The sequence below is a fragment of the Marmota marmota genome, unplaced genomic scaffold, assembly GCF_001458135.2.
Source record: "Marmota marmota marmota unplaced genomic scaffold, marMar, whole genome shotgun sequence".
Lineage (NCBI taxonomy): Eukaryota > Metazoa > Chordata > Mammalia > Rodentia > Sciuridae > Marmota > Marmota marmota.
In genome coordinates this window covers 47,589,434-47,612,530 of record NW_026000174.1, presented here as the reverse complement: position 1 = coordinate 47,612,530, position 23,097 = coordinate 47,589,434, and the positions used below count along the sequence as shown (strand labels likewise).

Genomic DNA, 23,097 nt, shown 5'->3' with positions numbered 1-23,097 from the left:
TGATAGTATGTCTGATTTAAACATTGGTACATATAATTCTCATCTGCAACTACGGCATTTGAGAATCACATTAACTGTTGCAGTTACTATTGCTGCATAACAAACTACTTTAAAGTAATGAATTTTTTAATTAAAAGACTATTTTTAAAAATGTTTCAGATGAAGAAAATCATACAGCTTTCTATCTACTCCACCAACTGGACAAGTTTCCCTATTATTAACATTTTACTTTAGTATGGTACATTTGTTACAAATGATGAACCAATGTTGCCACATTATCCCCAACTCTTTTTAACCTAGTTTCCACTGTCTGTGCAGGATCCCATCCAGGACAGCATATAACACTTAGTTGCCAGGTCTTCTTAGGCTCCTCATAGCTGTGACCATTTCTGACTTTGCTTATTCATGACCCTGACAGTGGTAAAGAGCACTGGTCAAGTCTCTATTGCATGTCTCTCTACTGGGATCTGTCTGGTATCTTTCTCACAACTAGACTGGGGTTATGGATTTTTTAAATTTTTTTCCTAAAAAAAAAAAATTCCTATACATGACAGCAGGATGCATTTCATTATATACAAGTAGAGCACAACTTTTTGTTTGTCTGTACATAATGAAGAATCCCACTATTTGTGCAATCATACATGTACTTGGGGTAGTGATGTCCCTCTCATGCCACCATTTTTCCTACCCCCATTGGGCCGAAATAGCGACTTTTTTAAAGAATGAAGTTCACATTTGCTGTGAGTCTGCAATGGCTAAAGAATACAGTGAGGAAAACTTGGCTCTGCCCCTTTATGTCTAAATCCTCGTCTAGATACAGCTAAAGGCCAGATGGCTTGAATAAAGCACTCTGGGGTTATCTAAAGGTGTCTGGCCGTTGACACTGGCTGTTTTCCAGGACCACAGCTGATGCTGTTGACCAGAACCTCAAATAGTCTCTCCTGGAGGCCCAAATTTCCTCACAGCATGGTCACTCAACATAATCCCTATATCATGGCTCAGCATTCCAAGGGTAACAAGATAGAAATTGTATTTTTTTTTTTTTTTTATGACCAGGTCTTAAAAGTCATGTTGCATCACTTCTGCTAAATTCAATAGTTTACAAATTAATCACAAGCCCGGCCAGATTCAAGGAGAGTGAATTAGGTACCACATCTGGCTGGTAGAGTGGTAATGATCCAGAGACCATATGGGATGTGAGATACTGTAGAGTATAGTCAGGAAGTTCAATCTACTTCATTTACGCTTTTTATATCCAGTCAGACATGCTTAAACGAAGGTCTTGCACAAGAGACGGTAGTAAACAGAGTGAACCAACTATGTTAGCAGTGAGATACTAAAGTGAGAATCTTCCTACTTCATTTATGACCGAGTACTCAAAGGTAGATATATGAAGGTTACTTTCTACCTATATATCCAAGAAATTTTAGCGGCTACCTCTGAAAGACTTGAGAAGAAATCAAACAAGAAAAAAACCTGTTTTACCAACTTTATCCCCAAACCCCAAAACACACCTCCAAACTGTAAGATGAAGAATTAGTGATCAAAGGTAAATAGAAGACATAATCATTTTTGTTACCTATCATGCTGAAAGAACTTTGGGTGAAAGGCAGAATTCAAGAAGACATCTATATTTTTGAAATAGAAAATGAGGACTCCAGGAATTCATAATAAGTTTTCCAGGCAAGGAGAAAGGCATACTACTTATCCTTCCATTTCATGCACCCCTGTTTAACCTAAACCACTCATGATCTCACCTCATCCACTTTAGCTGATCGCCTCACATCTCTATGAGCCCCACTCCAGTATCTTCATGAGATTATGGAAAGTAGCTTACAATACATCCAAGAGCTCAGCTCTCTCCTGCCTGAATAATCTTCACCTGGGGCCTTTCTCTCTCAGGCATCCTTTCATACCTCCCTTGTGGGCATTTTCCTAATCTCCAAAACCACCTCCAGTGCTTCCAGCACTGGGACCCCATTGCCAGCCCTTCTGAACTTCCATCACCCTCCGAGCACCACAGCTTTTCTTAAACTCACAACTTAGAACTTGCTTTCCACCTGCCTCATACCTCACCCAGCTATATCACCTTGGCAGAGTGGCTAGTACACTTCAGTTTTGTCAGGAGTTTCCTTCAGGCCCTGTATCTCTCTCATTCTAATAGTTCCCATATTTTATGATTTTTTTTTCATGTATTTCTTCTCTCCAGAAGGTAAATGTCATGAAAATAGTGACAATGTCTGTTCTGAAGGACATACAGCATCTAGAATAATATTGAGAATAAGAATTTGATACACATTTGCTGAGAACAAATTTTTAAAAATACTTTTCATCTTGCTTTTCAATTTCTGAATAGGAAATTTCCAACATAAATTTTTATTATATCATGATATGCCTTTATGATGTTTTTCTTCTGTTTCGAAAGGAGGAAAATAAAAACCAAGCACGAGAGCAAACTGTTACATTGAGTAATCCCAAATAAATTCATCAGTAGCAAAATAACTGCTATCACCTGCCCCAAGGTGTAACTGTCCACATGCCTCTTATTATTGACTTTTGCTTTGGGAATGCTTCATCTCCATTGTAATGTTCCAGTTCAAAGCTGTTAGGTGTTTAATCCCAAATGTCTTTTTGTAAAACAATATACAATCATATTTAGGGGTGTCTCTCTCTCCCCCCCGGCTTCCCCCCTTATATTAATTAGGCCTCTGAGAATAAGCTTGTGTTTTGTGAGAAGATTACAAGTAAAACAAGAAAATTTTTATTTCTCAAAGTTACTAAACATTAAAGCTTGAAAATTTCTTAGGGCAAAGGAGGTACCAGGGGCATATTACAAGGACTTTAATACAAAAATGCAACTTTAAATGCTTATATGAGTGGAAACCAGGTTCCAGAATTTAAAACGTGGTGCTTGTTTAGTCTAGTTAACAGCATAATCCTTCAGACTCTGATTATTCCAGAGGTCTGGTGGGAATGGGAAGAGCATGCGTACCTAGAACTTCAGCAGTGTCTTAAAGTGGAAACACGGGTGAGTCTTGAGACACCATTTATAATTTAGAGGATGCGAGTACCTCCAAGTTTAGAATCCCTGAGCAGATATTTGACTTTAGCAACTTCTAGCAAGAAGGTTTAATAACAAAGCATGTTAAGGATGAAGAATCTCTCTATCAAATGTCCTCCTACATCCAGAAGAAAATAAAACCCGAAACAGCTGTTAACAAAAACAGAAAGTATTACTATTCAATGTAATCAAAACAATCTCCATCGATTAAAATATTCCTATTTCTTAATGACATCCCTTTGTACTACTGAGTGATTTGTTCCTCCATAGAGCTAGCTGTTAACAAAAAGGTTTCTATGTTAAGATATTTGTTCTTGGAGCTGGGGTTGTGGCTCAGTGGTGGAGCACTTGGCTGGCATGTGTGAGGCACTGAGTTTGATCCTCAGCACCACGTATAAATAAAATAAAGGTAGTGTGTCCATCAACAACTAAAAACATATTTTTTAAAAGATATTTGTTCACAAACTATGTGAGAAACTGTTAATCCCCTTGAGTTGTTGTGAAGACTTTAGTTCATTTACACCTTGTAAAACAGAATGATGAAAGTGCTTATATAAATAAGTCTTCCTTTACAGTAAAAGAGAATTCATCAAATAAGAGTGTATATTCAAAAGCACCCCTAATTTGACTTTCCTGTGACTCTTACAATGCAAAATACAGAGCCCAGAAATAAATAAATAGATAAGTATATATATACTTATGTATATATTGGGGGGTGATGGTCTGTTTTCCAATTTGTATTTTTAAAGTACATTTTTTTTTTCAGTTTTTAAATGTCTGATGCATGCTTCCATGGCGATACCTTTTGTATACTGAGTAAATTGCTGAGTTGCAAGGTTCAACCCAAGATTCTGATCCAGTATGTCTAGAATTCATCCTGTGAGCTGTATTGTTTTTTTTGTTTGTTTGTTTGTTTTCTGTTTTTTGCTTTTGGTGGAGGGTACCGGTGACTGAACTCAGGGGCACTTGACCACTGAGCCACATACCCAGTCCTATTTTATATTTTTATTTAAAGACAGAGTCTCACTGAGTTGCTTAGCACCTCACTATTGCTGAGGATGGCTTTGAACTTGAGATCCTCCTGCTTCAGCCTCCTGAGCTCTTGGGATTACTGTGAGCTGTGCTTTTAAAACACCTGCTGGGAAATCTTGGAAAACCTTAAAATTGATCATCACTGCTATATTCAATGTAACCACTTATTTTTTATGCCAATCACACCCAAAGTTCCATTATCATCTCTGCAGGTAATTATCTCATCTACATTTGCAGTCTTGATTTCTCAGCAGAGATTCAGATCAGCAGTTCTAACTTTAGATTGGGTTTTTTCACCTAAGTAGCCTACTGAACCCAAGTTCATGTTCAGTGGCAAACTCATAGGGAGGCATTAAAAGTTTAAAAATCAAAAGTCTGTGGTCAGTAGGTATTTCAATGCTATTTTGGTCTCTACATCAGTTTTTTATTATTATTATTTCTTTTGATTGTACCCATATGACTCTTTAAAACCTGGCTCTTAACCTGTGTCTTTGATAATATTGCACATTTTTTTAACTAAAGATGTTTTCAAGTATTTTCATTCAAATATATGTAGGTTCATAGAGCTGGAATTGTTTCATCTTCCATATTTTCAAAGAAGACTTTATTGGTACTGGACATTGGAATTTATATTCTAGAATTGATCAATATTATTGCTTATAAAATGTTAGAATTAATAAACTTTGAAGAAGGCTTTTAAGCACTGACCAGTCTGCATTACAAAGATCCATAAGTTTATCAATTGTGATCCCTGGAGAATTCTACCTCTGCACTGTGAACAAAGATTTTGGTTGGCAGCGTTTCTCAGTGGTGCCGCATGTGCATAATATGCAAAATGTCCTGCGTTCAATCCCCAGCACCAAAATCAGACACCGAAGAACAAAGTTTGATTATAGACACATTTTTTTCTTAATATTCACACTTGCTCTTATGTTATATGTGTAGCTGTAAGAAAACAATGCTTTTATAAGGAAGGTATTTGAAAACACTTGGTGATGTGGAAAAGGTCTTAACCAAAAAACAAGAGAAAAATTGTTTGTAAAAGTTTGGCATTTGATATTTAGTCATATGTGATCTTGTTGATAACTATGAACTCAGTAAGTTTTCCAACAATCTTACTAACCAAATATTACAATTTCTACCCAAATAAAGCCACATATACCAAGATAGAACTTGGAGAGTATCTCTATACCTTTTTTTTAGTCTTCTCTGTATCTATCTGGATGGTATAATTCTTCAAAACACAATTTAAAAACACCTACATAATGTCTTATATGAGTCCTTAAGTCAGATGTAATTATTTTCCTTTTGAAGTACATAACACAGAACTTAGTTTTATGAAACACCATATTATACTTATGTAAACAACTTATTCTTGTATCTTTAAATACATAAGTTCCTTCACTACCTGTAGATATGGCTTATGACATTGGTTCCTATATTAGTTTTATTATAACAAAATATTTGAGATAATTAACTTATAAAGAAAACAAGTTGATTTGGACTTACAATTTGGAGATTTCTATCCAAGACCAGGTAGCTCTGTTGCATGGGGCCTCAGGCAAAAGGCATGCACCACAGTGAAGTGCAGGGTGAAGCAGAACTGCTCACATCATGAACAGAAAGCAAAAAGGAAGAAACAGGAAGAGGATCCCACAATCCTCTTTAAAGACAGGCGTCCAGTGTCTGAAGGACCTCCCACTAGGCCCATCCTCTTAAAGGTTCCACCGTCTCCCAGGAGCATCATCCTGACCACCTTTAACACATGGACCATTGGGAGACCCTTATTCAAAACACAGCAGTACTCAAGCAGCCAAGTCACATTATAGATACTAAATACCCATGTTAATTGAACCAGTTTCACCAGCACTCAAGCTGTGCCTCTTCCAATCTCTTCAATTTGGAAGTTTCAGGAGTGAAATCAATCTCATCAGTGGAAGAACAATCTCGTTAGTGGAAAAAGGTGAAAGCAATGTTAGGTAGAAGATGGTCAGGGAGTGGCATAGTAGAAATCTTTCCACGGTGGGCCCAAGAACCACAGGTGAAGCTGATATTGCGACATGCTCTCTCTCTTTGTTGCTGCCTTGTTTTTGGTTGTTGGTAATCTCTCTTTACATCAGTTTCTGTCTGCCAGATAATCTCACCAAGTTCAGTATGGTACTGTGTCTATTCCAGAGATGCTGGTCTATTCCAGCAAAACCAGGCCTCATGGGAGTATCTTCCAGCCCCAATGAATAATTAAGGAGAAAGGATAGGTCTGACTGATGGAGAAATCAGTGGGATCATTTGCTTATTCCACCATCTGGTTCTTATTTTGCTTTCCCCATCTCTCCCAACACACCCATTTTCCAGTGGGGAGAGGCAATCTACATGGTCATAATTCCCTCCTTATCTGACCTTTGGTTGTTTGAGGTATCACAGAGTACTAGAGAGACACTTTAGAGCAGACTGAGTGATTTTGATTACAGATTCTGATCTTGAGAGTGGGGTTAGTGAAAATATACTACTAAATCATTGTATGATCTAAACGAAACCATTACATGGAACATGTAACCTCATTCAATCCTCCAACACATCCATGTGTTGAAGAATACCCACATTTTACATAAAAGGAAATCAAAACACACATTACTTAAGAACCTTGCCCAAGGTCACAAAACTGCCAAGAAGACTCGCTCTCCAAAAGACAGAAAAGGCCCCAAACCAAAACTTTATTTAGAAGTGATTTTTTATAGATTGAAAACAATCATATAGACAATGTAATATGTCTAACTACCTAGAAGTTACTATTTCTCTCACATCCACATCCAATCCATTAGGGAACTGTGCCCCTTTGTCAGGGAAGTGTTCAGAAGCCACATTATTGAACTGTCACACAGTCTCAATCCCCACCCCAGGCATCCTTCATCCCTTATGTTTTCTACCTTGAATCTATCATCATATAATATGCTTACCCATTTTGTTTCTTTGTTTCACTTTCAACTGAATAGTCTCTTCCACAGCCCCTAATGGAATAAGAGCTACATGGATGTCTTTTGGTGGTAGTCTTTTTGTTTATTTGTTTTTCACTAATTTGTTCAAGTCAGCATATTCAGGCAAAGGAGCACTGCCTGGCATATAAAATATAAATACGTGTAAACAAATTATTTAATTGTTCATGTTACTTAATTTTATTGGATAAGCCACACATCTTTCTTTCAAGTTTATGTTTGCATAAAGCATGGCTTAGGATAAGAAAACAAAGTTTGCCAACAACATTTCTCTCCTACCTTTATTAAATGATGTCCTTTCCTCCTTATTAAGGACAAATTGATATTATTTTTCTTATCCTGGAAATAGGATGGGAGCATGAGAATCTCTGGCTCTCTTGTTTGTGTAGAAAACACCCCCACCTTGTGGAATGAAGGGTAAATTTGCTGATGGCTCAAGCATTCTGGAAGCATTTTTGCAACCGTAGATATATAGGTCAGTTGATATCTTGGGCTTCTTTAGTTCTCCTTCTTGGTTTCCAAATATGTTGCAATTGCAGTGGGTGGAGGTACTGGAGGCACAGGCCCCGTTGTTATTTCAATTAAGCCACTCCCTAAGGTGGTTTGAGTAGAAGTTTAAATGGTTTGCTTTTTTTTTATGAGAAAAAAAAAATGCCTTAGCATTTTTATAGTGCCAGAATGTTCATATTTGTTCTTGCTCCTTTCTCTAGGGGAATATGATATTCTCTAATCAAATAACACCTACAATGGTAGATCTAAATAATGATAAGGACAGACACCGAGTACTTTAAACCAAGATGGAAAGTTTGGGAGTGATTAAAGAACTCATATATGATATCCTGGGGCAATTCAGACTGAACAGAAGTTTTACTTAGGAAGTAGGGTATTCTGGATTAGATTATACTTTGGGCAGTGGAAAATCTAATATAAGCTAAAATCATTGTTAGAAAAGAGCTGTATGTTAAACACAGTGCTAACCACATAGGAAGCCCCAAGGATGCCTTAACTCATGGACCATGGCAACTGATCCACTAAAAATCAGATTTAAGGTTTATCAACTAAGGCATTCTGTAATATTCATTGAAGATTACATTTTGGTTTGAACCCTTTGGCTTTTCTTTGTTCGAATCATTTTATTTGCAAGTATATTCTTAATGAAATCAATTTACCCAAGGTTCTAGGACTTTTAAAAACACTGTTCTAATTTTTTTGTTAAACCTGCATTTGTATCATATAAAAGTATTATGTATAATTCATTGTTCATATTATTTACATCTTAATCTTCTTTCTTAATAGTTAGAGTAATTATGTTTGGCCCTATCACCAGTCATATTTAAGTAATATTTATTTTTACATATGTGTAATAATTTCTCCATTTAAGAAGTATTTTTTAATTTCTTACTACTATAATAAGAGTCTGGGTTTTTATCATTTTTATGACTATATTTTTCATTAGAAAAATTATTGAATAAGGTCAAAATAAAGAATGGAGATAAATATAGATCACATTTTAATCCATGTGTCCATGTACAAGAACATCCAGGGTACTACAGGTTAAGTTTTTCTCACTACTCACCATTTACTTTTCTCCCTCTAAGTTCTTTGCAAAGTCTGAAAAAGACATTTTATTTTCCTTGCCAATGCTTTTTAATAAAATTAAGATTGTAAGGGCTAAAGCTAAACCCCACCCCACCCCCTTGCTCTGGAAATCCCAAGAGCAAAGGGTCCAGAGTAGATTTCAATACCCTTCAATACCCGTCAGCACCTGTAGCATGTGTTGCTGAAAAATTAGATAGTGTATGTGAAGTACCTTGAACAATGCCAGGACCAGGTACACAGCAAGCACTCAATAAGTGTTAACTGCTGTTCTTATATTTTTACTTTTATATTTATTTAAAGAACTTTTTCCTGGGATCCTGTATTCATCCTCAAAATAACTATATCATTGTTGAGTGAATCTGGGACAACAAAAGTTTCTGTGAACAATATCTTCTCGAACAATGTCATATATACCTGGGGCTAGGCTCTAATCATAGAAATATCATTTCTCTTTCCTTGTCCCACTCACAGTTAATGACAACACAAAACAATACCATTAATCTGAAATACAATGAGTTCCAAAATTGTGGAGTCAGAAAAACTATAATAAGATCTTCTATATTCCTGGTAAACATCACAGCAATAAAAAGACAAGAACACTCATATCACATGATTCTTTAAATACATTCAGATTTTAGATTATAAAATAATTTCAAGAAAATTAATTATGAGATCGTCGTCATAAATAGCATTAGTGAAAGATTCAGAATCCATAACTCTCTAAGTTTTATTTAATAAGGTGGAACATGTTAATTCCATGGTGATGGCACTCCCTGTGGTGAGTGAGCAAATAAAGATGATAAAAGTCAATCAAGAATTCGGGTTCACAATATGTGTTCTATTAATTTACTTTCATGATATATTTTAGTTGCTTTTAAAGCTCTCTTCTATTCAGCAATAAGTATATAGTACTAGATGTCACTGTGGGGTGTCAATGGTACTGTGACTGAATTTGTTGTAGAAGAGAAGCATGAATGTGTAACTTTTTAAAAGATGCAGTTGATTCACAGGTTCACATGGAGGAAGCCTAGAGACGGAAACAGTTTAAACGTGAAAACAGAAATTATGTAATTACTGAATCAACTCCCTCTTGCCACTCATAATCTTCTACTCCACATCAGTTTTTGGCACAATTTTAGTGACTCAAAACACAATGCTGTTTCGTTTTCAGATTGCAATTTAAATAGCAATGCAATCACATCATAGATTTAAAAGGAAAAAAGGTTTCTCTAATTTATTCTCCTAGGCAGCAAGACTGTAATGTAATGAGTCCACTGAGTTCTATTGTTGGCTCAGAAGTTCCCACAAGTCTTTCTCAAAAGCCTTTATCTGGAAGATAGAGATGAATCCCTCTAACACTTCTGGGTAATCTTGCTAAAAGACAACACATTGTAGTATTTCAGAGCATGGATCTGGAGCCTCATAGGAATTCCTAAATAGTCCCACCAGTACCCAGGTTTTGATCCTGTATTGCTGTTGGATGAACCTGGAAGGAAGGTCCTCTTTTCCATGACCTCATGGTCACAGGGACACTCACATCACAAACATTGAAATGCAAAGACTTTGTTTTCCCTTTGCAAAACATGTTCTGAAAATAAAGAAACAGAGGGAATAAGTAGAAGAAAGGACAAAAGCTAAAGGAGTCCTCTGGGCAGATCAGATAATTCCAGACTGGGAAGGAATGTGGGCAAGAGGAAGTGAAGTCAGGGTAGAGAAATAACCCCTGCTCCTAGGAATCAGAGAAAGTTTGCTTTAAATCAGGTGATACTTGCTTAAAGATAGATGCCCCAGGTTATCTGAAATGGGGTCTAGAAAGACAAGGTTCCCAGATAACTTTGCTGTCTCCCACACTCTGTCCATCTGGTGCCATTCTGAGTGTCAAATAGAGTAACCCAGAAATCCTACGGTGTAAGACTGAGCTGCTCGAGAGGACAGCCTGCTCAGCAGTTTGGCATGAACAGTCCCCATCCCAGGAGTAGGTAGATCTTGTTGTTCCTGGATACAAGGTTGAGCTCCTACTCTGCCTTGTACCATAAGGTTTTTTTGATTCTACTCAGGCTGTATATGACAGTGATCAATTTGTGTTTAGCCTCAGATTGCAAAGCTAATCCCAAAAGAGGAGTTGTTAATCTCTGCACAAGAATATGAGTCAGGCAGAAGGAACCACACTGCAGTTATAAAATTTAAATATTTAGACACTTCTCACATTTCTATCAATTATATAAATCTTTTTTTCCTTGTCCATATGACTGAGACAATAGCAGCACAGCACTTTGATTTAGTCAGCTTTTTTATTACTGAGACCTCCATGTCCACCTCTTTCTGCTACACCCTACCCACCTTCAGTTACCACTAAGTTAATCCCATCAGGTGATTAATTCACTAATTGGGTTAAGACTCTCATAACCCAATCATTTCTTGTCTGAAGTTTCATGCATTGTCTCACACATGAGCTTTTGGGGGACACCTCACATCCAAACCATAATACACTTAAAAAATCACATGAACTATTTTCCCACATAGACAATTCTCTTTTTTGAAAAAGAGTTTGGAAAAAATATACCTGAAAACTTTTTTATAGAAATATATATTTCACAATGCACTATTATTTTGTGTTTTTATTATTATTATTATTATTATTATTATTATTATTATTTAGACACAGAGTATGGAGCCTACTACATATACACACTTGAACTCAGTCCTACAAATGTTATCAGGAGCCTAGTGTTATCTTTTTATTGCATCATCCCAGATGTGGAATAACTATTAAAATCTGAGCAATAGATATACAACTTATGGTAATTTTGAATCTATTATTTTAGAGAGTTGAAAACTTGGGACTTAGTGATTTGAACAAATTATTTACCCTCTTTTGCTTTATTTTCCTCATCTGTGAAACAGGTATAAGACATAGTGCTTGCTGCATGGTGCTCATATGCTCAAATTATATACATTAATATAGGTAAAGTATTTGATCAATGTCTATTATCTAGCGATCAGTAAGTACATATGTGTTATTTTGGTTGTTGTGGTAAATATCTTCATATTTTATTTCATTGAGCCCTTATTATTTTAAGGGACAGCTATTGTTATTTTCTCCAGGATACATAAGTAAAACTTAGAGCCCACCCAGACAAGTGATCTTACCCCTAAACCACACAGGCTGTAATAAGAAAAAGTTAAATTTGTTTTGGAATATATATGAATCCAGACTGGGCTCTATAGCATTATCAGTGACCAACACTAACAATTTAATAAAAAAAATTTCTTTCTTTTTTATTTTTTTTGTATGGGAAATTTTCATATGGAAATGTATTGATTTCCATCACCAATTGATAATTATGTCCCCTATTTCAGAATCCTATATTTATAGGCGTGGCATATGATATTAGTACATGACCCTAGATAAGAAATCAAAAAATCTTTATTAGAATGTCAGTTATGCCAGGAATTAGTTAAGTGCTCCTGGTCAAGCTCATTCATATTTTTCAATGTGAATAAAATAAAGTAAAAAAGCATAAAAGTTATTGAACTTCAGAGCTAGAGGATAAAAAAGAAAATTAATCCAATAACTAGTTTTTGGGTCTACTATATGCAATCCACTGGGATAGTCATTTAAAAAATACAAATTAAATAATAAAATGACCCCCGCCCCCTTAAGAAGATAATAGCCTAATGCAGAAGAAATCTGTAGAGGCCAGGGATGAAGGTGTTTCTCGTTTCTGACCTTTTCCTTTACCTTTTTCCACCACCTACCCAACAAAGAGATGTTTAGTCAAATGTGGGTAACTAATTTGTCAAATTTGGAACACTTTTGTCCATGGTCCCTGCTGGATACGTTTACCCACATTTAAAGTTCATGCAAAGCCTGTGACATTATCTTTTATTTGTTTTTAATCCTTAGAGCTAAAGATTAAAAGGCCAAATCTCACTTGTATTAATTGCCTATTGCTACATGACAAACTACCTCTAAATTTAGTGACTTAAAGTAACATTTTATTTGCTCACTCCTCCTCTGCAGGCCCACCATTTGGTATTGGCTATGGTCCACCTGGGTGACTCATGTGACTTTAGCCATCTGGTGGTTTAAATGGGACTAAGTGGCTAAGATGGCCTTCATTATAGGTCTTCAGATTGGCAAAGTCTTTGGACTGGGCTGTGAATCTGTGGCATCTTTGCTTGTGCTTTCTTAGATTGCAGCAACATCTTAAGTGTTCTTTATTTTCCCATGTCACTTGCTTTATTCAGCTTCATTTTATTTTATTTTATTTTATTTTTTTTAATTTTTTATTGTGGGTTGTTCAAAACGTTACAAATTTCTTGGCATATCATATTTGACACTTTGATTCAAGTGGGTTATGAACTCCCACCTTCACCCCATACACAGATTGCAGAATCACATCAGTTACACATCCATTGATTTACAAATTGCCATCCTAGTGTCTGTTGTGCTCCGCTGCCTTTCCCATCCTCCNAAGAAATGCCGTTGGGATTTTGATTGGCATTGCATTAAACCTATAGAGAACTTTTGGTAATATTGCCATTTTGATGATGTTAGTTCTGCCAATCCATGAACAGGGTATATTTTTCCATCTTCTAAGATCTTCTTCTATTTCTCTCTTTAGGGTTCTGTAGTTTTCATTATACAAGTCTTTCACCTCTTTTGTTAGGTTGATTCCCAGCTTCATTTTATTTTTAGAATAATCTTTTAAAGAAAAAAATATATACCAACAGTCTGTAAATGTCTTAAATGAAAGCAAACAGACTTTTTTCCGTATTGCAAAAACACTGCTTTTTCATTTCAAGAAAAAAAAAAAGTTTAAATAACAAAAGGAAGATAATCATCTATAATTCTGTCATCTACCTGTCCTGTCCAAAATGGAACCCACTAGCTACGTGAGGCTATTTAAATTAAGTAAAATTAGACACTGCAGAATTCAATGTTTTAAGTCATAGTGCCACATTTGAGGAGCCCAGAAGCCACATGGACATGGAAAATGATAAGACATTTCAAGAACTCTTGCAAACTCAATTTCATACCTTTCTGCTTCATTCTACTGGTTAAAGCAAAAAATAAAACCAGCCTGGAATCTAGAAGTGGAAAGAGAAATTCCATCTTTTAATGGGAGTCAATGCAAAGAACTTGCGGCCATTCGGAACCTACCAAGCCACTTTTTAATAATAATGCCAAGGATGCAATGCTTGTGTCCTTCTGAAATTCACAGGTTAAAATTAATCCCCAAAGTGAAAGTATTTTGAGGTGGAGCCTTTGAGAGGTAATTAGTTCATAAGTGTGGAACTCTCCTGAGCGAGTTTAATGCTCTTATAAGAATACAGGCAACAATAAATGTTGGCGAGGATGTGGTGAAAATGGTACATTGCTGGTGGGACTGCAAGTTGGTGCAACCACTATGGAAAGCAGTATGGAGATTCCTCAGAAAATTGGGAATGGAACCACCATTTGACCCAGTTATCCCACCCCTTGGTTTATACACATAGGACTTAAAATCAGCATATTATAGTGACGCAGCTATATCAATGTTTATAGCAGCTCAATTTACAATAGCTACACTACGGAACCAACTAGGTGTCCCTCAATAGATGAATGGATAAAGAAAATGTGTATATATACTCAATGGAATATTACTCAGCTTTAAAGAAGAGTAAAATTATGGCATTTGCCAGTAAGTGGTTGGAGTTGGAGAATATCACGCTAAGCAAAATAAGTCAATCCCCAACACCAAAGGCTGAATGTTTTCTCTAATATGTGGATGCTAATTCACAATAAGACAGGGGACACTAGGGAAGAATAGCATTATATTAGATTAGGGAGGAGAGGAGAGAGGATGTGGGGATCTGAAAGGTAGTAGAATGAAACAGACATTATTACTATAGGTATGTATGTGACTACATGATCAATATGATTCTACAACATGTACACTCAGAAAAATGAAAAATTATATCCCATCCATGTATTATATATCAAAGTGCATAAATGCATTCTACTGTCATGTATAACTAATTAAAACAAATAAAATTTTTTTTAAAAAAAGAAGAGTAGCTTACCATCTTTCCACCTTGTGAAGATACAAGGGTGGAATATCTGCAAGCTAGAAGAAAGCTGTCACCAGAACAGACCAGGCTGGCACATTTATCTCAGACTTCTAGCCTTCAGAACTGTGAGGAATAAGTATTTATTGTTAAAACCACCCAGTCTAGAATAATTGGTGAGAGTCCACTGAACTGACTAAGATGGATAGGATCTGTTGCCATTTCTCCTTTCCTAGCACTATTTTTTCTCTCTTCCAACTATGATTTTAAAAAGCGCTAAGATGACCAAGAGCTTATTGAATGATCAGTTCCTTTGGACTCATTCTTCATCGAGTCCGATGGGAGAGTGGTCTGGAGGCTCCTCTACTGGATCAGTCCCACAAGAGTAGTCAGAGGTGCCAAGCCCTGAAGACTTCCTCTACTCTGAGATAAAAATCAAAGAAGCTATTCTTTGCTAAGTTTGAGAAATTCAACTTCCCAAGGCTTGTAATTGATAAAGCAAAGGCATGCTAAACAGAAACATCTGAGAAATGATTCCCTCCCAGTAACCCTTGATCCTCTTCTATGGATAGTGTCCAACAGACTGACATTGCCTTGCCTGCTGATTCCTGTATTGCAAAGCATTAAGACCACACTTCACCATCTAATCATTGGAGACTCAGGACAGTTTCAATTACTAATTTTATTCCCAGGTGACACTATATAAGAATGGACAAAATGTAAAATAAAAATACATCAAAAGAAATGGATGCAAACAGCATTAATGTAGATAGTCTAGGATTATGGTAAATATTAATTAATTTATTTAAATGTTAATGCTGTTGATTTAACTTGGTCAATTAATATTGTTGGACTATCAAAATCCTGTGATTAGAACACAAGGTAGAGAGTGTCTGTCATGTGCTGAAGTGGAGATTTTCTTAAAAATATTTCTTCAATGAGAGAATCTAAATTTACAATTTACAAGTATAAATACAGGGAACACAATACTGAATTTATTCTGTAGCAAAGATTCTACAGACTATAAAGCCTCTTACAATGGGCAACTTGAGCTATGTCCTTGAGCAGCCTATAAGTTATTTTTATTACAAGTTAAAAGAGCCCATATTTGCTCTCTTGAAAACTTTTGCTTAAACCTAATTTAAAAATGGTCCTTGCTCATTATATTGTTTTTCACTGATGCTTTCTTTTTCTTAAACTACTTTGCTGACAAAATTATGTCCAAATGAGCTTAGCTTTTTTTCCCAACCACATGTTTCCCAATATAGTTATAAAAAGAGTAGTTGAAAATCTTAATAAGAAAGAATAAACAAGCATGTGTGTATGCATATGCATTTCTCCTTCTTGAAAAATTTCATAAACAAATATCTCCTGATATTCTTTCTCGGCTGTATTTTGGTGTTGCAATTTGGCAAGTTTCCCTTAGGACCCTCTTCATGGATCAGGAAAACACTCCAAGCTTGTTAGATCAACCTCAGTGAGTCAAATGGCCATTTTATTTAGCAACTGTAACAACAATTTCTGCTTAAAAAAGAATGTGCTTCTCATTTTGTATCTGGTAGAAACACACAGGAACACACAGGAAAAAATAATTCATGTCAGTATGAGCCAGGTCTGGCACACAACTTAATATAATGCATGTTTTAAAGCAGGATGTAATTGGAGAAAATAAAAGACAATAATCAAAGCTTAGAGAAACTCATCTGGAATAACACCTAAAATGCAAATGATGCCATTTACTTAAAACTCTGTTAGTTTTTTTTTTTTTTCCAAGGGGGCCATCTATACTAAATTATCTAAGGCCATGTCAAATATCATTGATTTAGTCTAGAGAAGAAGATATCTCTCAAAAATAAACTCTCCATGTTCCCCTTTAAGCGTTAAATGGATTTACATCAATTCATAGTAAAGCCACAAAATTAGAGACAGAAATATTAGCAAAAGTGCTATTAACCTATTGCAAAAATTTTTTTTTCAAAAATCTGCTAAGGAAGGGGATAGGAAGGGCAGCAGAATACAACAGACACTAGTATGGCAGTATGTATAAAGGTGGCTGTATAACCAATGTGATCCTGCAATCTGTACACATGGGAAAAATAAGAATTCATACCCCATTTGAATCAAATGTATGCTATATGATATGTCAATATCACTGTAATGTTTTGAGCAACTAATAAAAATAAATAAGTAAAAAATCTGCTAAGGCTTGAGACTCTTATATATGTGCAAGAAGTGGGTTAAGGAAGTATTTGAAACTGTATACTTTCCAATGCCTTTTAATAAGTGAAAATAAAATGAAAACAATAGACCAGGAAGGAGAACCTCACATGCAGAAGCATGAGGTGTGAAGAACATTGGAATACGTAGCCTACTCCCATGGAATAACATTGGAGAATAATGATCCAAGGAGCCACTCCAAAAGAGAAATAATACAGGCATAATTTGTAGCATACCTCCAAAACAAAGTAACATTTTTTCAGCTGAATGATAGAATCTTCATTAAAGATTATGTGTCTCCCATTCTTCTATTTGTAAAATAATGTGATCTGTTACAGTTATCTTGTCCTTCTCTCACAATGCTATGAATATGTGAGTTGCAATAGAAGATAGCTTGTCTTTTTAGTTTATAGATACCTGGATCAAGAGAAGGTCTACCTGGACCTCAAGTAAATCATGAGTTTCTGTACTTTGAGTTCCATGTAATTATCAATGATCATATTGGATATTGAAAGTGATTAGGTAGTAGTAAATGGTATTCAGTTGGAAGAGATATAGGTAATTTTGGCCAGAGAAAAACCATGGAATTGTGATTGTGTTTCAGGTCTGTCTTCTGTCTTTCTCTGTTCATGCCCTTTGTAAGGCCCTCCCACTAGGACTGAGTTTGGTGGTGTGAGTTGCTTTGGGTAATAGGCCACCAGCAAACTGCCACCAACAGATGATTAAAACTCCTTGATGTTTCTGCTGCTTCTCCACATGTTTTATCATGAGAATATGCTCAGAAATGCCAGCTAGAGGTTGAGATGTGTGGAACAGAGCCAGTCAGCCAAGCTGACAATACCTGAAACTGGCCAAAAACATCCTAAGCACTAGATAATTATTTCTAAGTAGTATTATCAGTCTTACTCTATAAAAAAAATGCTCAGCCAAAGCCTAGTCAACCTGTAAATTCATAATCAATGCCACTGAGTTGCCTGTAATTTTTATTCAGCAAGAGCTTACTAATACACTTTCTCAAAATGTATTTCTCTCCAACCTTCATATCATTATCTTCTATTTATTACCTGAGCTATTAATATCAACATCATCTTCATGATGTTCTCACACCCCACCAATACACAAGTATACACACACACACACACACACACACAATTCATCCTTCGTGTCATTCTACCTTTGCAATATTCCTTTAATTACTTTATTCCAACTATCATTATTATAATTTTTATTTAATTATATTAACTTGTTTCTTTGTATCATTTGTCCTGTATCGATTCCCTGTCCTCTACCTTTATAATTCTTGTATATAAAAAGGAGATTTTCCTAAAATATCAATTTTTATCACATTACTGTCAGGCTCCAATTTCTCTGTTTGAGCCAACAACTTAGCTTGTCATTGAAGAGTCTTTCCCCACTCACCTTAATCTGTTGTCCAGCTTCATTTTCAGAAAAGTTCCAGTCTTTTAACAAATTGTTGTCTTATTTTCAAATATGCATGCCTCTGTTTCTCTGTGCCTATCATTCTATCTAGAAATTCACTGCCCAAACATATGTGGCTATTTAAATTCACTGTATTCACATTAGCCATATTTCAAATGCTCATAGCTATATGTGCCTAGTGGCTACCACATTCAGTAGTGGAAAACATAGAATATTTCCGTTATGGCAGAAAATTCTGTAGTCAACCTGGAATAGTTTCTTCCCCATAGTACCTCCTGTTCTATTGGGTTAGGCAGAGAAAATATGGAGTGAAAGCTCTGTGTGTATTACTTCATTTTCAGGCCATTGTTCCCAGTGGCAAAAAAAAAAAAAAATGGATGAAAAGGGGACATTTTAAGGATAATCAGGCTCACATTGATCCTTTTGAAAGATTAAAAAATGAAAAATTAAGGAATAAGTTAAATAGAGGTACACAGCAGGTAACTAATGGGTTTTACATTATGCAACTCTTTGAATTGAAGTTCGGAATAATTAAAATCAACCCTAGTGCTACTCATGTGGCTTCCCATCTGACTAGCTTTTAGGAATTCTCAATGAACTCTGGCTCCTATTGTGGTTCCATATATATAATAGGTCTATCTACATTCATATATATATATAAGCTTCACAGTATTTATAGCATTTTAATAGTGAATGACAAAACATCAACTTCACTGTGAATGAGTTTGATTTCAGTTGAGATGTTCTTCAGAAAATAGCACAAAGTGAAGTCCAGCTCCTAGAGTGAGATATAAAGTCAACTTTGATGCAGTGTTTTTCTTCTAATTACCCAATGCAAGCTTCAAAATATGCATGGCAAGAATTCCATTTAAAGGGATTTCAAATCTATAGGTATATTCCAATGAATGGGGTACCTACCATTCCTGCTAGAATCTGTTCATCCACACAATGAACCTTTCTACTGTGGCTGAAGTTTAAAAGGAAAAGAAGAAGAAAAAGAAGAAGAAGGAGGAGGAGGAGGAGGAGGAGGAGGAGGAGGAGGAGGAGGAGGAGCAGCAGCAGCAGCAGCAGCAGCAACAACAACATAATAGAATATGTGAATCACAGAAACATCCAGTCAGCATCTACTAAAGGAAAGACCTTCATAGCCAGGTGTCCTTTAAGAAATGGAAGCAATATACCTGGTAAAGAGAGGAGGAATCAAGCGTCAGTATGGGGAGGGGGGGGACTAAACAACTTATTTAACAATAACAACAAAATATCAGACAAATCTCACCGATGAAATAGACTTACATTACTGAAAAAACAAAAGTAAATAGCCAAACACAGGTACTGGAATACACACTTGGTCTGTTTTTTCTTTTTATTACAGTCATTGCCTAAACCTATGCCTAGCAGTATTAGCTCTCACATCTGAAACTTCACTGTTCTTTTATGTATATTATACTTGGCATTCAAGATTGTAGTTATATTTGGTCACATCTTATCTCTCATACAATAGTCTGTGCCTTTGAGGGAAAGGGGTGTCTTTAAACCATTGTATTCTTTGTTATTCTTGTGCCTTATACACCTGAGACACACAATGGTTGCTAGTTAACAACTTTTTATGTATATATAATAGCTTTTTCATGTTATTTTAGTTGGACTCTTCAGAAATAGTACAGAGTACTAAGAACAAGCATTGATCTCACCCAGATTTCATTTTAAATGTTGTTTTCCTTTAGATTTTAGATTAAACCAAAAGCACTAGAATCCTCTAAATTTCAGTTTCTTTATCTTTAAAATAAACTTAATAATTATTGTACAGTTATGTAAAGATAAAATCAGATAATTCATGTAAAGTATTTTAAGAAATTTTTAACTATTATCCTTAATTGGGTTCAGGTAACATTTAGCTTCTCCTTGTTCAAGGTAAAATAATGTGATAATGACAAAAGATAATATGAATATGAATTGTAATTGGCAGTTATTTGGTTCATTTTTTAAGACATCTTCCGGATGTGGCAACATAAAAGAAGGATATTCCTGGTTGATATGGTGCTAAAACACACTGAAATGGTTGTTGTAGGAGGTGCCTAATGTGTGGGCATCCAAAACTTGTTTAGCAAGACACAGCCTGGGACATCAATGTGGTTCTACCTCATCATGACCATTAAGTGATCCAACACCTGGCTTAGATGAGCTATTAATTCTATTTCAATTATGAGAGATTATCTATAACTGGCAAAAAAATGTGCCTTCCATAGTCATAGCAGCAGCTTCACTAACCTGATGCTCACCTCACAAAAGCCAAATGAATAATGAATATGATGTTAGTAGCTTTCCAAGAGTTCTCTTGCACTGAACGCTGTAATTTGCCTACAGGTGTAATGTGCCACCAATAATTGGACTGGTCTAGATTTTGTAGTGTGGCATCTGCTGATATCATTCCTTCCTCCTAATTACAATTATTAGAGCTCCTTTTCACTTTGTCAATTTCTGGTTCCAGTGCATTGGTTGTTCAAAGCTGTTTGCTTAATTATGATTGTTGTTCTCCAATCATGGATTAATTTTCTCAAGAATGAACTGGGTCATAATTAAGTGATGCTATTTATTACCTCGCCATTAAAACTGAAAGGAGTTCAAGACAGAAAGTCAGTGTGGATACATATATATACACAAACACACACACATCAGAATATTTATTAAACTATATATGATACATATATACATGTACATATGTACACACATATACAAATTAAACTTGACTGAAATATCTTGATTTATAATGTAAATGTACTGTGTCAATCAACTTCTTTCTATGAAACAGGAAGAATATCAACCCATATACTGTAATTTAAAGGCAGAGGCTGATAAGAATGATAAGTCCTGTGAAAGATCTGGTCATCTTGCTGTACGAAACTGCACTCCTGTCTTCTGGTTTCAGTTTGGAAGATCCCCAGACCTATGCTAACAGGATCTACAGGATGATCAAACTTGGTCTAGGTATTGATGAGGATGATCCCACTGCTGATGACACCATGGCTGCTGTAACAGAAGAGATGCCACCCCTGGAAGGAGACGAGGACTCATTGCGCATGGAAGAAGTAGACTAAGCTTCTGAAGAACCATTCATACATGTGTCCCCCCACTTCACCTTTATTCCTGATACATTTTCAAGGATTTTTTTGTTCTTTGTTTTTGTTAACATTTATTAAAATCTCTGAGGCATGACAATATCTATTTAAAGGGGAGATACGATTTCCTTGTACTTTTAAGTGATACTGTGATACTTTAGGCACTAAAGCAGAGCTAGTAATGCTTTTTCTAGTTTCACATTGGCTTATTTTAACAGGTTGAGATATTTGTTCTAAGACATGTAACCTATCGTTAACTTTGTAAAGTGTTCCGCTACCAAGTTGTATCCCTTAGTAGACCAGACCAAATCTTTTGTCCCTGAAGTGTTCCAAGATAGACCTTGATGTTTAAAAGAAAGACATTTGTTAAAATGGCTTGAGTTTCATTTCATTAGGATCCACTTTTTAAACTTTCCTTCCCCTGTGGTTACCCACTGTGCGTGTACTAGTCCTCTAGAACCAAGTAGGTGAAACTGAGTCAACTGGTGAGGAAGAACTCTCCAGGGTTTGTTTTCCAAAGAAAAGTATTTCAAGAAACAAAGCTTAAGCTTCCCTTAGGTGTGTTACAAAGCTGTTCAAAAGTAACTCAATAAGGCTTGTGAATGGAAAAATGTAGTGCCCAAGTCAACATTTTGCTTTAAAGAATAATAAATGCAGATGAGTTAAAAAAAACAAACAAACCAGCAAAAATACTATAGTAATATAATCCATTACTTACACCTGATATATTTTGTTCCTTTGTTCATGTTGGTATGTGTTTGTTTGGAGGGGAGTTTCTTCTGTTTAGTTTTGTTTTAATTTAGTCAGGCAGTTATTAAAGCAAAAGATTTAATGATTTGGGGCTGATTTTTCCTGTCACTTGCTTAGTGCACACCCACAATCTGGCTTCAAACATGTGAGCTGAATTCCTGCAGTATGTTCTGATAGACTTATATCAATCACAATGACACAAGCTATTGTTAATGAGAATGTGATAGGAGAATCAATATGTTGATATTTAAGTAAAGTGACTGTGCTTCAAAATCATTTTCTCATCATCTCATATGCATATCAGGTTTCTCCAGGAGTGACTAATTGGGCAGAACTGTTTCATTGGAAGAGGTTTAGTTTAACTTCTGGGGTTGCAGTGAATGTAAGGTTTTGAACAAAAAAAGAAAGAAAGAAATCAGTCTGAAATATTTCTATGTGATATTGACCTTAACAACTCTGAAACTATGTCCCTTTCTCTGCAATATGAAGGTAATAAAGCCTTTCTCATAAAGTGTCAAAAGGAATAGTTGGCACATATTGGGTGCCTAGCATAGAAGTGCTCAGGAGAGAAGAGGAGCTGAAAATTTTTCAGATGCAGAATTGAGACCTAGACAACAATACAGAAACCTTCAGAAAAAAAAGAGTTATAGGAACACTCAGAAGTTGACTTCACTGGCTTTATTCATAAAACATTACAAAAGTTTAACACATAAATAGTTTGTATAAAATTATTTCACTAGGGGCTAGGGTTGTGGCTCAGTGGTAGAGCGCTTGCCTAGCATGTGTGAGGCACTGGGTTCAATTTTCAGCATCCCATATAACTAAATGAATAAAATAA

General features: G+C 35.7%; 1 long non-coding RNA gene across 1 annotated transcript; it reads right to left on the bottom strand.

Moving 5' to 3' along the window:
- Window positions 1–3,691: 3,691 nt before the first annotated feature.
- Window positions 3,692–22,129, bottom strand: LOC125611977. Its single transcript, XR_007342213.1, has 4 exons — window positions 21,810–22,129; window positions 5,964–5,986; window positions 4,079–4,083; window positions 3,692–3,702 (listed from the first exon to the last, which is right to left on the bottom strand). It is a non-coding gene; the product is annotated as an uncharacterized LOC125611977 (long non-coding RNA).
- Window positions 22,130–23,097: the final 968 nt, after the last annotated feature.